The 16,715-nt window shown below is 40.2% G+C and overlaps 1 protein-coding gene across 5 annotated transcripts in view; it reads left to right on the top strand.

Annotated features, from left to right (window-relative positions):
• The first annotated feature begins 16,459 nt into the window (after nucleotides 1-16,459).
• Nucleotides 16,460-16,715, top strand: part of Pdlim5 (PDZ and LIM domain 5) — a 158,642-nt gene continuing 158,386 nt past the window's right edge. For 3 of the 5 annotated variants that reach the window (XM_013029775.1, XM_013029776.1, XM_013029778.1), the window contains exon 1: nucleotides 16,460-16,567. The gene's annotated coding sequence lies outside the window, so the exon portion shown is untranslated. The remainder of the gene's footprint in view (nucleotides 16,568-16,715) is intronic. The other 2 variants (XM_013029777.1, XM_013029780.1) reach the window with 1 other exon arrangement.

Raw genomic sequence — 16,715 nt, forward strand, 5'->3', positions numbered from 1 at the left:
ACCTTCCCAGCCCCATTGCTTACTATATTAAAAACAAAGTTATATAGTGTTTGGTGTGTATGTGTGTGATTGATTGGAATAAATTGTACACTTGCATGGAAATGTAAAATTCTCCCCTGGAATGTTTGCTAATAAAAAATAAACAAAAGAAATTAATGCATTTCCTTCTTGAATAGCTATATCTGTATCACTTTTCTGCATCTGTATCACTTTTTACTCTACCCAGGACGTTTCATCTCAGATATTGGTGTACCTGACACTTCAGGATCACTCAGTAGTAGTCTGCTTAAATATCACCTCATGAAAGCTCTCATTCTACAATTTTATATTATTCACACGCCCCGCCCTGCTTCATTCATCTTTATAGCTTTTATTATCACTTAAAAAATGATGTGTGCTCAATTTGGTTGCCTATGAGACACCAAAACACTAGCTACTGAGGGTGTGGACTTGGTTTATCCCTATAGTGACATTCCTCAGTTTTGATCACAGGACAGGAACTCAGTAAATAAAGAAATATGTATGTATGTGTGTGTGTGTGTGTATATATATATATATATATATATATATATATATACACACACACACATACAATATCTTCCAAAGACCGAGCACCAGTGGCTCACACCTGTAATCATAGCTACTCAAGAGGCTGAGATCTGAGAATTGCAGTTCAAGGCCAGCCCAGGCAGAAAAGTCCCCATGAGATTCTTATTTCTAATAAACCACTCAAACACTGGAAGTGGAGTTGGGGCTCAAACTCATTGAGCACTAGCCTTGAGTAGAAAATGCTCAGAACAGTGTCCAGGCCCTGAGTTCAAGCCCCACAACCAACAAAAACAAACAAACAAACAAATCTGGAATGCTGTTAAGCACAAGTTCAATTTCTGGGCTATCTTGGAGGCTGAAGTGTTTTATGTTAGGCTGGCTCTCTCCAGTTCAGCTGGTCCTGGAACACTGGCAGACCAATGGATGTTTTCAAATGGCTATTTGTTTTGGTGCCTGTCCTGGGGCTTGAACTCTGGGCCTGGATACTGTCCCTAGGCTTTTTTGTTCTTGGCTAATGGTCTACTACTTAAACTCCAGTCTGGCTGTTTGGGGTGCTTAGTTGAAGATAAGAGTTTCATGAACTTTTCTGCCTGAGGCTGGCTTTAGTGACCCTCAGATGTCAGCTTCCTAAATAGCTAGGATTATAGACACAAGCCAGCTGGTGCCCAGCTTCAAATGGCTTTTTAAATTGTAGGCCAGAATTGCTTTTCTCTGAGAGTTTCTCATACTATATATGAAACCCTCTTTTAAGTTCAGACAGCACCGCAAAAAGATAGTTTCGGTCTATTTACCTCTATGAGAAGACAGCATATAGCTTAGAACAGTAAACCTAACCACTTCTTACCTTTCTCCATAGGGGGAAATGAGACCCCAGTTAGATTCAAAGCACCTCCACCCCAAGTTATCCTAGACCTCATGAGCGTTTGTCTCAAATTAATCCAAGACATCTCTTCCATCATTTTGTTTTTCATCAGTGGGGCTTGAACTCAGGGCCTAGGGGCTGTTCTTGAGCTCCTTTTGCTCAAGGCTAGCACTCTACCACTTTGATCCACAGGTCCACTTCTGATTTTTGAGTTGTTAATTGGAGATAAGAATCTCATGGGGACTTTACTGCCCAGGCTGGCTTTGAACCACAATCCTCAGATCTCAACCTCCTGATTAGCTGGGATTACAGGCATGAGCCACTGGTGCCTGGCTTCTTCTGTAACTTATTTGCCAAAAATGATAACTAATCATCAAGGACAACACCCATTTAAGGGAAATGATTTTCTCTGTCCATAGTTTCCAGGGGAATACAAATAGCTATAAAAATTTATGATTTTTGTCTAAAGTGGCTGTTGGCAATGTAAAAGAAGTCTTGTTTTGGGTGTAGCTTGCAAAAGTTATACAGTCAAATGGTCCTCCACAAGGAAAGCAATACAACTCAGATATTCGTATAATCACACAATAACAAATATGTTGACATTCACATGGAGAAACAAGAAGAACAAGACCAACATGACTTGCAAACATTCGTCCTGGGTTTAAGACGTTGTGAAACGTGTGGAAATTTGGTACTGGACAGAAGCAGAAGTAGCCCTGTTGAAGCTCCATGGGGATTGGTCATAACAGACGTCTAAGCCAATAAAAACAAGCTAGCCTATTTCTAGAAGTCATTGTTATATTTGGAGACTTAGCAATTGGTCCCTGTCATAAGTCATGGAAGAACAGGACTTAGCAAAGTTAAGTCCTGTTGGCCTCAGTTGTCTTGTTTTGAGGCCAGTGTGGGTATCTTCTTTAGCCCTCCTTTGTTCTGGGTGTGGCATGTGTCACCTGCTCCTTACATGGGAAAACAGATGAACACCTTGCTGCCGTTGCAAGGAAACTAAGCTGGTGTATGCCTGAGCTAGGCGTAGGGTATTCAGTAAACCCCATTCTTTTTCACTTTCTATAGGATGGTCTTAGATCAGAAATGCTGCTTGCGTTAATTTAGATGCACAGCTGTATTGTCTTGTATTTGCTAGCAAGTGCGGTAGAATAGATTTTAAAAAAATAAATACTTTTATCCTTGGGCATCTGTGATCAAATACAGATAGTCCCCAACTTCAGTTCAATTTATGATTTATGACTCAGTTCAATTTATGATTTTTTTTGGGTCCGGTTATGGGGCCTGAGCTCTGGGCCTGGGTGCTGTCCCTCAGCTCTTCAGCTCAAGGCTAGCGCTCTACCACTTGAGCCACAGCGCCACTTCCGGCTTTTTTCTTTTTGCTTATATGGTGCTGAGGAATTGAACCCAGGGCCTCAGGCATGCAAGGCAAGTGCTCTACCACTGAGCCACCTTCCCAGCCCCCAATTTATGATTTTTTTAACTAGATAAATGTATGAAAGTGATATGAATTTAGTAGCAATGCTCTTTGAATTTTGGTCTTTCCCCTAGGTTAGCCTTGGGTAATACACTGTGGGGTTCAAAGAAGCCACAGCACCCAGTTAGCCACAAGAATATGAGGGGGTAGCAACGCAGTCTACAGGAATGGGACAGGTGAGCTGTACTCAATGCCTTTTTGTTTATTTTTTTGTCTTGTCATGGAGCTTGATCTCAGGGCCTGGTCACTGTCCCTGAGCTTTTCTAAATCAAGGCTAGCACCCTACCACTTTGAGCCACAGCTCCAATTCCACTTTTCTGGTGGTTAACTGGAGATGAGTCTCCTAGACTTCCTTGCCAGGGCTGTTTTCAAACCACGATGCTTAGATCTCAGCCTCCTGAGTAGCTGGGATTACAGGCAGTGAGCCACCAGCGCCTGGCAACCTGGAGATTTTTAATTAAACTGATGCATATTTATTGGGCAATGATATTATGATAGTTACAACAAATCCTTCTTTTCATATAACTTACATTCTTTTTTTTTTTTTTTTTGGTCGTGGGGCTTGAACTCTGGACCTGAGCGCTGTCCCTCAGCTCTTTGGCTCAATGCTAGCGCTCTACCACTTGAGCTACCACACCACTTCCATAGCTTACATTCTTGTGAGAGTTATCTTAAGCCTCACTCCAAAGAGCTTACTTACTCAAGTACCTGAAGAATTTCACCATGAATTTCATCAACTAAGTTTGCTTTCTAGCGCTTTCTGAAAAATAGATTCCCAGTAATGAGCAGAGACTTAAAAAGTAATTTTAAGTGTTCTACAGATAAGATACAGAGCATAATAATCCTATTTTCTTCAACAGAGTCCAGACACAATGGTGAAATGTTACAACACTACAGATCTCTGTCTTCCAAGGAAGTGATAATTGAGTGAGCTGGGTCTGTATACACACGTGGCTTGCCAGTAAGTCATCAAGTCTCTGGTTTTTGTTTTTGTTTTCCTATCATTATGTCTACGGACAGTATCTGTGTGCTTAGCTAAGCGGATATCAAAATGCACAGAGAAACATGCATTTTACTCACAAACTTTTTGAACAACTGATGTTGGGGTGGGGCCAGAGGTTTAGATTTAGTTCAGTGTTACCACATGTGATTAGCATGCAGAGGGTCAAAGTTCTATAAGAAAAAGACAGAGAAATCCTCTTCCTGAGGGAGACTATTAACATGCCCAGCATAGGCAGAGATTGCAGCTCTTGGTATGGCTGATGTATGGCTGCCAAACACAATGCGCTGCTTTCCTTGTTCTCTGATGACTTTTCTTGGCTCTTCTCAATACTTCCTTGCCTGTTATTACTTCTTACCTTATTTTTCCTGGCACTCTCGAGAAGATTAAATAACCAAAATATTGGTTATCTATTTGAGCCTGTAGAAGTGGAGACACCATTTTATGTAAAGTGGAGGTGAATGATATGTAGAAAGAGGGGTGAGAATTTTGAAACCACTGACTTTAATGTATACATATATACATTTGTGTGTATATATATTTATGTATATGTAAGTGGAGTCTTCCTATAGGTATGCATATGAATTGTATCCACTTCTGAGGGTTGTTGTAAGAATATGGTATGTGGTTGGGTACTGGTGGCTCACACCTGTAATCCTGCTCAGGAGGCTGAGATCTGAGGATCGAGGTTCAAAACCAGCCCAGGCAGGAAACTCCATGAGACTCTTATCTCCAATAAACCACTCAGAAAAACCGGAAGTGGCATGGCTCAGGTGGTAGAGCACTAGCCTTGAGCTGAAGAGCTCAGGGACAGCACCTAGGCCCTGAGTTCAAGCCCTACAACTGACAAAAAAAAAATGTGGTATGTGAAACACAACAGTGTGATTTAACATGGTAGTGCCTGAAAGGGCTTCACAACAATGGTCTGTTCTAAAAGCAAAATATGCAAAAATATAAATAATTATGTTGAAAACATAATCATTTGCTTATTAAATACTTAATAAATGTCTATTCTGCCCTACCCCTTGCCCAGTGCTTGAGATCTATTAATGAACAGCACAGATTCTGCATTCTGGTGCTGGTGTTTTCCCTGGCAACTAGGATGTTATACATTAATTACTCAGATCAGTGTAGAATTCTATCAGAAATAGGGCTGGGAAGGGAAGGGAGAAAGCATGGGAAAACACACAGCACGTGAGCAGAATCATTTTCTCAGAAGACTCAGGAAAGGCTGACATAGAAAAGTTACCCTGTACCCAAGATCTAAGGTTGAAATACAAATGTGCAAGGATGACTCTGAAGCAGTGAAGGAAATACCTCAAATACGTAAATAAGACCACGCAGAATCTGGAGTGACAGCCGAGATATTCTCACTAAAAATGATAGAGGAAAACTTTCTCAGTGTCCTTACTACTTGAAACAGGTTGTAGGGCATATCCAGGCCCCATGGTTCCATATAAAATTAAGAAAATTGTATTTGGTGAAGTAACATCGAGGACATTAATTTGTTATGAATACAAGAGTTGACCATTTACAGAATTGAAATGAAAACAACTAACTAAACTTCATGCTCCTATGTGACTTATGTGACAATGGATATAGCTTTATTTGCTTTGTAGAGTCTTTCTTCCTTCCTTCCTTGCTTCCTTCCTTGCTTCCTTCCTTGCTTCCTTTCTTTCTTTCTTTCTTTCTTTCTTTCTTTCTTTCTTTCTTTCTTTCTTTCTTTCTTTCTTTCTTTCTTTCTTTCTTCCGTGTTTTTAGGCATCATTGGGGAGTGCATGTACCACTGAAACTAATGTCAAGAGGTCTGGGTTCTGTTTCTGACTGGGGAGGCTTAGGCAAGGCATCCTGTAAGGCGAGATTACTTACTTGAGAAACTGAGCATCGGCTTCAGTAGAGGCCACATTTCGCTGACATGACAGTAAGCTGTGCTCAGAGGTCCTGCTCAGATCTATCCACTACCTCAAGTTGGATGGGGCCTTGAATCTTCTCCTTCATGCTTGTGGTCCTATGGGCAGAAATAATTGCACTGCTGTTGGAATTTTATTCTCCCTACCTTGCTTTTATTTTTTTTTTAACTGAAGCAACTGCCTTCCCCCATCCCATCCTTTTTTCTTTGTCTTTCTTTATTTTTCTTGTCTTCTTTTTCAGACTCTTGCCCTATTCTTTCTACTTTCTTCTTTTGATTGCTTCATCCTACAAGAACACATATACTCATTGATAAACCTCATTTATTTATTTAGTTTTGTTGGTCATGGGGCCTGAACTCTGGGCCTGGGCGCTGTACCTCAGCTCTTCAGCTCAAGGCTAGCACTGTACTACTTGAGCCATAGCGCTACTTCCAGCCTTTTCTGCTTATGTGGTGCTGAGAAATTGAATCCAGGGCCTCAGGCATGCAAGGCAAGCACTCTACCACTGAGCCACCTTCCCAGCCCTAAAACTCTTAATAAATAATAAAAGCATATGTACGTCATAATAGAAGCCTCAAATTTTACTCCAGGCACAATATTTCATACCTATAATCCAGCTGCTTAGTAGTTAGAGATGGGGCGAGGGTGATTTGAGGCCAACCTATTTAAAAACTTATCAAGACTTTATCTAAATCAATATGCAGTGCAGGTGGTAGCTATCTGTCCTCCTAGCTATGTGGGCAGCAAAAACAGGAGGATCTCAGTCCAGACAGACCTTGGTAAAAAAAAAAAATGAAACCTTGTGTCAAAACAAAAAGCCAGAAGGGCTTAAGGTGTCACTCAAGCTGAGAAGCACTTGCTTAGCAAACATGAGGCCCTGAGTTCAAATCCTAAAACACTAGAGCCAGTTGTTACAATGGTGTTTTAGAATAGTAACTTGCCAACAAATAACATCCAAAGGTTCTTTTTCATATCACTCAGTACTGCTTACAAAGTTTTCATTTCCAAGAATGAATAATATACATTGTATGTATGTTCAATATGCAGGAAAGTTTGAGCTAAATATGTCATTAATATGAATAAGGCATAAAAAGTCTACATTCCATAATTGAAATTATAAGTGAATTTATGAGCATGCTCAGTTTTTTTAAAAAATTATTTTTTATTTATTTATTTTTGTGGATCCTGGGGCCTGAACTCTGGGCCTGGGTGCTCTTCAGCTCAAGGCTAGTGCCCTACCACTTGGGCCAAAGTGCCACTTCTGGCTTTTTCTGCTTATGTGGTGCTGAGGAATCTAACCCAGGGCCTCATGCATGTGAGGCATGCACCTACCAGTTTTTTTTTTTTTTCTTATTTGTTTTCTGGGCTCAGACTGGGGCTTGACCTCAGGACTAGATGCTGTCCCTTAGCGTTTTTTTTTTTTTTCTCAAAGCTTGAGCCATACCTCCACTTCTGGCTTTTTGATGGTTAATTGGACATAAGAGTGTCATCAGATTTTTTTGCTTGGGCTGGCTTTGAACTTTGATCCTTAGATTTCAGTATCCTGAGTAGTAAGGATTACAGGATTATAAGTGTGAGTGGCCAGCACCCAGTTGAAATTGTTTTTTGTTTTTTTTTCTTTTGGTTGGTTGTGGGGCTTGAACTTGTAGCTTGGGTGCTCTACCTGAGCTCATCTGCTCAAGGCTATTGCTCTACCACTTTGAGCCACAGCTCCAATTCCAGTTTTCTGGTGGTTATTGGAGAGAAGAGTCTCACAGACTTGTCTGCCTGGGCTGGCTTTGAACTGTGATCCTCAGATCTCAGCCTCCTGAGTGGTTAGGATGATAGGCATGAGCCACCAGTGGCCATTTTTGTTTGTTTTTTTGTTTTTGTTTTTTAAGATAGGGTTTTTACTACATATCCAAGACTAGTTTGAATTCACTTTGTAGACCAGACTGGCATCAAACTCGTGATCTTCTTGCTTTAGCCTTCCAAATGCTAGGCTGGCAGGCATGGTGATGCACTCTTACCCTGATGGAGAACTCACATCAATTATTTGTCTTCAGAATTTCAACATGAAAATAATTTGTCATGCACTTCCTTCCCTAACTTTTTGTAACACGAATGGTATAAATCTCACATTTTTTTCCCATTTAGTTTGGGAAACTATTTGTGAAATCTTGTCATGTGTAATACTGAATTTTGTTTAAAACTTTGTATAAAAACTTCTTTTCCATCATCATCAATGATGCTGATCTTAGGCTCTGGGTAATGGGTACACGGGTTGTCAATTACATTATTCCTCTTAGTAGTTTGACAACTACATGCTGGAAATGAGAACGAGAAAATCAAAACAAAAAGACAAACCAGGAGATTAAAATTCCATCTTCAAAGAACTATCTAAAATGGAGGTAATGTGATTTGTTCTTTGCCTGGATTTCCAGTGTGTCTATTTCCATAACGAGCAAAACTCGTGCTCAGGTTACTGGAGCAGTGTGATCAAGTGTCCCCAGCTTTGCCTGGGGCGCAGTGTTCCTTTGCCAGAGGGGACTATATTTGGACCTGTACGTAACAGTTGATACGTTGGCTCACGTTGTAATGAACCAACTCATTTCTTTTCTAGGATGGATTGGTGCTTGCAGTAGTGTTGATATTGGCGTGTCTATGAAAGAGGGTTTATTATTTTTTTTCCAAGGTGGAGGTTTCTGTCCTATGCATAGGAGAAATTGTCTGGGTATACTTTGATCTTTGTCCATGTTTATACAAAGGGCTCTTGCTTAAAACTGATATGTTCTTGTCTTGGGGCCACAAACACCTCAGGGTTACAGTCTGAGTTGTAAAATGATAACATGCTGATCTAATTGCCATTATATAGCTATATATGTATATTTAATAATGTATGTTTCTTTTTAAATTTTTATTGTTATAAAGGTGATCTACAGAGGGTTTACAGTTACATAAGTCAGGTAAAGAGTATATTTCTTTTTGGACGTTACCTCTTCTGTCTCTCAATCCCTACCCACAAGTTGTATAGTTCATTTTCGACATAGTATTTAGTGAGTATCACTGCTACAGTTGTTCACCCTTTGTCCCTCCATTTCTGTGCCCCCTCCCCATGACTGATAAATGAACAAACAAGGCAACAAAGAAAAGAAAGGGAAAATGGCAAGGAAAAAAAAAAAACCTCTTGTTTCCATTTCCTGGAGTTCATTTTGATAAATATTAGTTTATATGACCAGGTTCATAGAAGCATTGCACCTTTGTGTTCTTCTCCTAAGAAAACATACATTCCTATATAACAAATTTAGTAATATAATTCATAATTTAAAACTATTTTGAAAATAACAAAAATGTAAAAATTTGTCAAGTTATCTAATTCGATGGCAAATTTTCACCTCTTTATATGAGGGACTTGAACATATAAAGGTTTTGGTATACATGGGTTGCTGCAGGTACCAATACCTCTCAGAGACTAAGAGATTACTGTACTTTAAAAATATTATCTTTTTATTTATGCTGGTCCTGGGACTTGAACTCAGTGCCTGGGCACTGTCCTTGAGCCTCTGTGCTTGAGCCATAGCGCTACTTCTGGCTTTCTCTGAGTAGTTTATTGGAGAAAGTCTCATGGACTTCTCTGTCTGGGTTGGTTTTGAACCGTGATCCTCAGATCTCACCTCCTGAGTTGCTAGGATTACAGGTGTCAGTCACCTTCATCTGGCTTAAAATATTATCACAAGTGGTATGTTTAAGGAGTTTAAAAGTATTTTTAGTGTTTAATAAGCCTGTAAGAGTGCTTTGTTAAGATTGAGTTCAATGGGTCTATACTGAAGGCTAAGGTTAAACTTTAAAAAAATGTAACTAAATTATGCTTTTGATTTTATGTAGGCTAATTTTTTTCAGATTTAATTTGTTTGACTTGTGTTGCTAGAGCAACCATTAACTGTGCATATTCTCATATTTTTTGTCTCTAGAAAAACATTTATAGAGAAAAAACTAACATTCTGCAGAGATTTTAACTGGAGTTTGGACTATTTTTCTCATAGTGAAAAGTAATTTATTATTATCAAGGGAGCCCTTTCTGAAGAGAAGTCTATAAATCTTGGTTGAAATCATGGTTTCAGCTTAAAATAAATTTTTTCCTATAACTAGGCTTAGAAATTTATCTCTCAGTCTTGAAGTGGCTTTAGTTATGACCTATCTTTCTACCTTACTGAAGCTTATTCACAAAATCCTGTGTCTTTTTATGCAAAAGTAGAAATATTGTCAATGAAATATAAATTACAGCCACATTGAGCGAAGTCTAAGAAAATTGCAGAGATACAAATTTCTACATTATGCACTCTGTAAATGCAGCTACATATTTTAATTAAATACACATTCCTATAGTTAGTTTTCCTCTGTTCATAACCTAGCTCTTCTAGAATGAGCCATCTGTACCAGGAAGGAACAAGTTACATCTATTCTGTGCTTTTGTCTCCTTACCTGGAAACAACAGTGGCTGGCTCTCAGGCTTGCTGTGAGCATGGACTAAGTAAGTAAAAGGAATTGAGAAGCCTGGAGGCTCCAAATGTAAAGCAAACTTACCTAGGATGTATGATACCCTGAGTTCAAATCAGTGTGGCCAACAAGAAGTCAGAAGCTATTCGCTACTGAAGTAGTCATTATTATTCAAACTGGTGATTTGCTCCAAAGGTATCTTCTTTGGTTAAATGTCAGTTAATTAATTTTTTATTAATTAATTTCTTTTAGCTGATGAGAGGCTCATGGACTTTCCTTTCTGGCCTGTCTTTGACCCACATTCTTCAGATCTCAGCCTCCTGAGTAGCTAGGATTATAGGTGTTAGCCACCAGTGCCTGGCTTATATATCAATGCATATAACAATACAGTTTATATGTCAGTTTATATAGCAATGTGTACATTCATAGAACAATGTTATGTGTTCTAATATGTAGTAATAATATACTCTTAGTGTTCAGCTTATTATAAAAGATGTTTTAATAGAAACATCGAACAAAAAAGCAAATAAAAGTAGAATAAAATTATTATTATTACTATTAATTATTTTGCCACTTCTCGAACTTGAACTCAGGACGTAGGCACTGTCCCTGAGCTTCTTATTTATTTTAGTTTTTTAAAATAAGGTTTTTATTGTGAAAATACTGTACAGAGGGGTTACAGTTACATGAGCAAAGTAATGAGTACATTTCTTATCAAGTATTGTTGCCTCCTCCTTTGTTTTTCCCCTACCATCCATTCCCTGAGCTTCTTTTCTTCAAGGCTAGCAGTCCACCACTTGAGTCACAGCACCCCTTCTGGCTTTTTCTGTTTTCTGGCCTTTTCTGTTTATTTGGTACTAAGGAATCAAAACCAGGGCTTCATGCATGCTAGGCAAGCACTCTACCACTAAGCCACATTCCCAGCCCTAGAATAAAATTACACGATGTTAGAACACTCAGAGACCTCCATTGGTAACATTTATATTTAAACTCTTAAAAATGTAACCTTTAATGTATAAAGTGATATTTAACTACAGTATGTTTTGTTGTTTATAAATATCAAAACTGCATTTAAAAATGATTTCAAATTCTGAGAAGCAGGTGTCAAACTTTGGCTGCAGTATAGTTTAGAAATATTTAGTCACATAGGCTAAATAGATCATGAAGAATGGATCTCTTTTTTTTCCAGCTGTTAACTTTCATATCTGAGTGTAGCTTTGAGGAATCTCCCACAATCTTATGAAATTAAATGCCAAGGGATATACATTTATACAACGCAGCAGAGTTGACATGATGTTTAAATTAAATTAATTCTAGCTTTGCTCCATATTCATCTTCATGCCCAGCTTATTTTATGAGATATCACTGACTTTTTTTTTACCTGGACTAGCCTAGAGACATGATCCTCCTGATTTCTACCTCCCCTCCTGAGTAGCTAGGACTACATGCATTAGCCTCTTTGGGAGCCTGTACTTCAGGTCTATTTATTATTTTCTGGATAACATCTTCATGTACCAATCCTTCTTGATGACTGGCCCCATGCATTTTCCAAAACCATACTTGTTCTCTATCCTCTCATCCAACAGATTCTTCTGTAATTTCAGTTTACACGAGGAAGACATCATACTGGCTGTACCTTGCTTGGATCCCTCCTCTTTGGAAGTCTCAAACTCAGAACTCCTTATGGTTTCTTCATTAAGCTTCCTATCTGTCTTCTTTTTTATTCACACTCACCTACCAACTGACTCTTGTTACTTATCTACAGTGTCTTCAAATTTTTCTCCTTCAACAACAGCAATGATTAATAGCATCCCCAGTCCTGAGACTGAAATACTGAGAGCTAAATTAAACTTTTAACTTTTTCCTTAATTGCCCATTTACTCTATTACCTGAACTTCCTTCATCTGCTCTTACCTTTTTCTCATTCTTTGATTCTTTTGCCCTGAATCCATGACAGCTTCAATCCTGCTCTTCTTCAGGATTCATTCGTAGCTTTAGCAATGGCCTGGCGCCTTCTGTTTCTCTTCAGATGACTAAATTCTTCCTCCCTTGCTTCTTCATTCCTCCCTCTCCTTCTCTTCCCTACTTCCTCTCCTCTCTCTCTCCCCTTTCCCTTCCCTCTCCCTCTTTTCCCCTGCTCCCCTTCCTTAGTTCCCTCTCTCCCTCTCCTTCCCCCTTTCTTCCCTTCCTGCACTCCTCTTCCTCCTTCTCATTCTCCATCTCCTCTAACCCCCCCTTCTCTCTCCTTCTCTTTCCTTTTCTCCCCAGAGTAGTGGGGAGTTGACCTCAGGGCCTTGTGCTTGCTAGGCAGTCACTCTGTGATATGGGCCAAGCCCCTGACTGTTGTTGGCTTTAGCATTAGTTATTTTTTGGATAGGGTCTCAAACTTTAGCCCAGGTCAGCCTCAGGCCTGCTAAGTGATTGGGATTTCACCATACTCTACTTGCTCTGCTTGTTTGAGATAGTTTTCCTTAATTCCCGTCCCTCCCCCCATATTTGTCTACATCTCTACCTCAGATACTTACCTGTGCTAACAGGTTTGTACTACCATGCTCTGGCCCATTAAAAAAAATTAGAACGTTAGTGTTTCCTCCTCATTCCAAATATTAAACTTCATCCCTATGAGTGGTTTCTTTACTTTTCAGAATTAGAACTTAAATGACAAATTGACTTGGAGTACTGTAGAGACTTTTAAAAGACTGGCAATTTATACTGTATTGGATATGATTGTAAAATCTTGTCATGGTCATACCATCTTGTGATTAAACATTTCTGTTATTTTTGAAGTGCTGCAAGAGGTTCCGAGTCATATTTTGAATAATAAAATGTAAAAGTAAATGTTTATACACATATGTAAATAGATGGAATATTCTGAAAACTCTCTTCTGAAAAAAAAATTGGAATCTTTTGATGTTTTTTCCTCTCTAGCTTTTCATATGCTTTTATTTTTGAAACCAGTATTTAAACTCAGGGCCTCACGCTTGCTTAGCTTGTAGGCCAGGCTGGTGTTCTATTACTTGAGCTCAGGTTTTTGCTCTTTTGGAGATGAAGTCTAATGAGCTTCTCTGCCTGCTGGCTTCAAACTGTCTGGTCCTCTACATCTCAGCCTCCTGAGTGGCTAGGGTTACAGGTACTGGTTTTGATGAGGTTAAGCTTTTAATATGGCTTTTAATAAGCTTTTAACAAGGCTGGATTTAACAATGCTGGATTTCCCAATGATGCCTTTATCTTCCTGCTAGTGATGTCACACCCAGTGACAATTCATTATAAAATAAGTTATGGTCTATACGCTACTGGAAATGATTCAAGAATCTCATTTTTACTCATTTATACTAACATCCCCAGCATTTACCTTATCTTCCTAATTTTCTGTAAAATTCATTTCATCCTATTTTTCATATGATTTCATCTTCTATCTTCGGATTTTAGGATAGACATTTACCAAATTTACCAAATCACAGTGTGTTGATGAAGAGTTTGTGTTCTTTTTTTCAGTCATAGATTTTGAACTCAGGGCCTGTGTGCTAAGCCTGTGCTTTTTCACTCAAGGTTAGAGCTCTACCACTTTGAGCCACAGCTCCACTTCTGGTTTTCTGGTGGTTAACTAGAGATGAGTCTCATGGTGGATGGGAATGTGGCTTAGTGGTAGAGTGCTTGCCTAGCATGCTTGAAGCCCTGGGTTCAATTCTTCAGACCACATAAACAGAAAATGCCGGAAGTGGCCCTGTGGCTGAAGTAGGTAGAGTGCTAGCCTTGAGCAACAGTGCACAGTTCAAGTTCCAGGACTGGCAAAAAAAAAAGTCTCATGGAGATTTTCTTGCCCAGGGTGGCTTCGAACCATGGTGTTCAAATCTCAAGCCTCCTGTGCAGCTAGGATTACAGGGGTGAGCCACTGGAGCCAGAGTATCCGACTTTTCTGCTGTTTATTTTGTAGATGGAATTTTGTGGATCTTTCTACTGGAGCTGTCAGTGAACCACAATCATCCAGATCTTCCTGGGTAGCTAAGATTACAGGTGTGAGCCACCGGTACCTGGCTAAATGGTTAAATTTAGTCTCTAAAAATGTTTTTTCCTGTGAAGGAACATGTACTTTATATTGTTGTAAGAATCCAACAAAATGATTAGACATAAAACACCAAGCACATATTACATGCAGAGTGAATCCTAAAGTTCACTCTCCGACTTTTATGATACATAATCTTATCAGTTGATTAGAAGCTGCCACTTCACATCTATGTGGCAACAGATATGCTTTGTGATAGTGTATACATGTAGTGAGCCCTACATATAGTAGTGTAGTACATGTAGTCCTGAAAGCGTTATATCAGAAGATTCAAGTAAGCAGGGATGAAAACTAGCAGAAATAAATATTTGAAAAATAAGATCAGCTACATGGATCTGCAGACTTATTTTGAGAGAGCATTTTCCCTAGAATACAGTATAATTATGAATGTCACTCTTTAATTGTATAGGAAAGTAATGTAGAAGTGATTTAAAGCACACTGAAGGATATGTGTAGACTACCTGTACTATGCCATCTTACAGGAGGGCTGGTAGTACAGTACATCCAAGAATTTTGGCACATGAAGGAGCCCTAGAATCAATTCCAGGAGGGATACTGGGGAGGACTATATAGTCTGGATTCCTTATGATAACCTCCCAGGGTTATTTATTATTATAATTTCATTGAAGAAGAGGAAATTGAGGTAAGTTGTTGTTACTTAATATGTCTAGGTCTCACTTAATTCTCTCATTCAGTAAACAGGGATATGGAGAAGTAGTTTTTAAACCTAGAAGTTTAATAATTACCTGGAAGTCTGGGAGGCAATGACTGTTCAAAAGGCTGGGGCCTACATCCAAGGGTTGATTATAGGTCTCCAATGGGACACAGGAAACTGTAACCGCCATACGTTGTCTGTGTCTTTTTAGTACAGGTGGTCGCTTAGAGAACCCTTGGATAAGTATGAGCATAAGCAAGATGCCTGAATTTGGTTCGTTTTCTCTTTTACCTCAGGCTTTGCACTGGGGCAGCAGGAGGAGGTTCAGAGGCAAGCTTGCCATGAGGACTAAGACAGTTGCAGAAGTGAAACTGTGTTCACTCTCTTCAGGTTCATCCCCGGATGCTTATTCTTCCATAGATACCCTGTAGTTCTGGCTGTCTTTGATAAATTTTCCTTGATTGAGGCTCCATTTACTTAGCAGCAGTAAACAGGGAAAGCAACTTGTAATTTACAAGCTTGCTTTTAGCCCTGTCATAAATTATAATCCCTTACAATTTTGCTGTTCTTATCTAAACATTGGGATGATAGTCACCCCCTTTGTTGAAGGAATTACTGCACTGCTTAGCATGCAAGAAGTTATTTGCAAATAGTTGCCAGTTGTTTTTTTTCTTTTTTGGGAAGGGGGTATTTTTTTTTTCTAGTAACTTACATTGGTTATACGGGAGAGATTCAAAATGTAAGAGAGATGGCAAGTCACTATTTGTGTGGTAACTGAACAGTACTGATGTTTGCTGGTGAGTGAATTCCTGAGGCTCATTCAAGCAACTTTACAGAAGCGAGGAAACAGGCTATGGAATGGGCTTAGAAAAATAAGCTGAGGATCTAGCAGTTGAATCAGCTTTGGCTGTCATTTGCTATCACTGCCTTTTGGTGTGATGACAGATTTACCTTCTGCATTATTAAGGCAGGCGATTTTCACCTTCCTGACAAGTGAACTTCAGGGTTTACACTTCTCAAGAGTATATAAAGCTCTCTCAAAACAAACAAACAAATAAAAACCCAGGCAGGAGTCCTCCAGCTTGCACCGACAGGGATTTATCCAAAGCCCCTTGCTATTTTTAATCAGAGCAACGACTTGCCAAGTTTCTGGGGAGAGACATGCATTCCAGTAGAAATCAGACACGTGAAAGGCAAGGTCTCTGTCTTTGCCAGGTACTGCTCGGAATCCCCCTAAGACGATTCCCACCGAAACTCCACAGAGCAGAAGTTTTTCCCACGCAGCTCCAAGCTGGTCCCAGCAAGCCTGAGAGCTTAGCTTCTGGTTAAAACCATCCTCGCCTGGCCCCGGGGGAGGCGTGGCTAGAGCTGGAGGAGGGCGTGGCCGGACCAAGGGGTGTGTCCCAGCGCTGGGGCGAGGCAGAACGCAGAGGGGCGTGGCCCCCTCCAGGGGGGCGTGGCCTGGAGAGGGAACAGGCGGAAGTTCCCCGCAGGCCTTAGGGACCGCGCCAGCCGGGCGAGTCACTTGTCAGCGCTGGTCCGAGGCGGAGGCTACGCCACGCGGCTGCGGAGGTGAGTGAGTGAGTGAGTGGCCGGCCGGCGGTGTCGCTTTCCCCTGCGGGGAGAGGGAGGGAAGCGGGTGCCGGGCGCAGCTCTGCGGGAGCGCAGCCCCGCCGCGGGGAGTGCGGAGGACCCGGTGCGCCCGGCGCGCGGTGGCTCC

Source organism: Dipodomys ordii, unplaced genomic scaffold, assembly GCF_000151885.1.
Source record: "Dipodomys ordii isolate 6190 unplaced genomic scaffold, Dord_2.0 Scaffold122, whole genome shotgun sequence".
NCBI lineage: Eukaryota > Metazoa > Chordata > Mammalia > Rodentia > Heteromyidae > Dipodomys > Dipodomys ordii.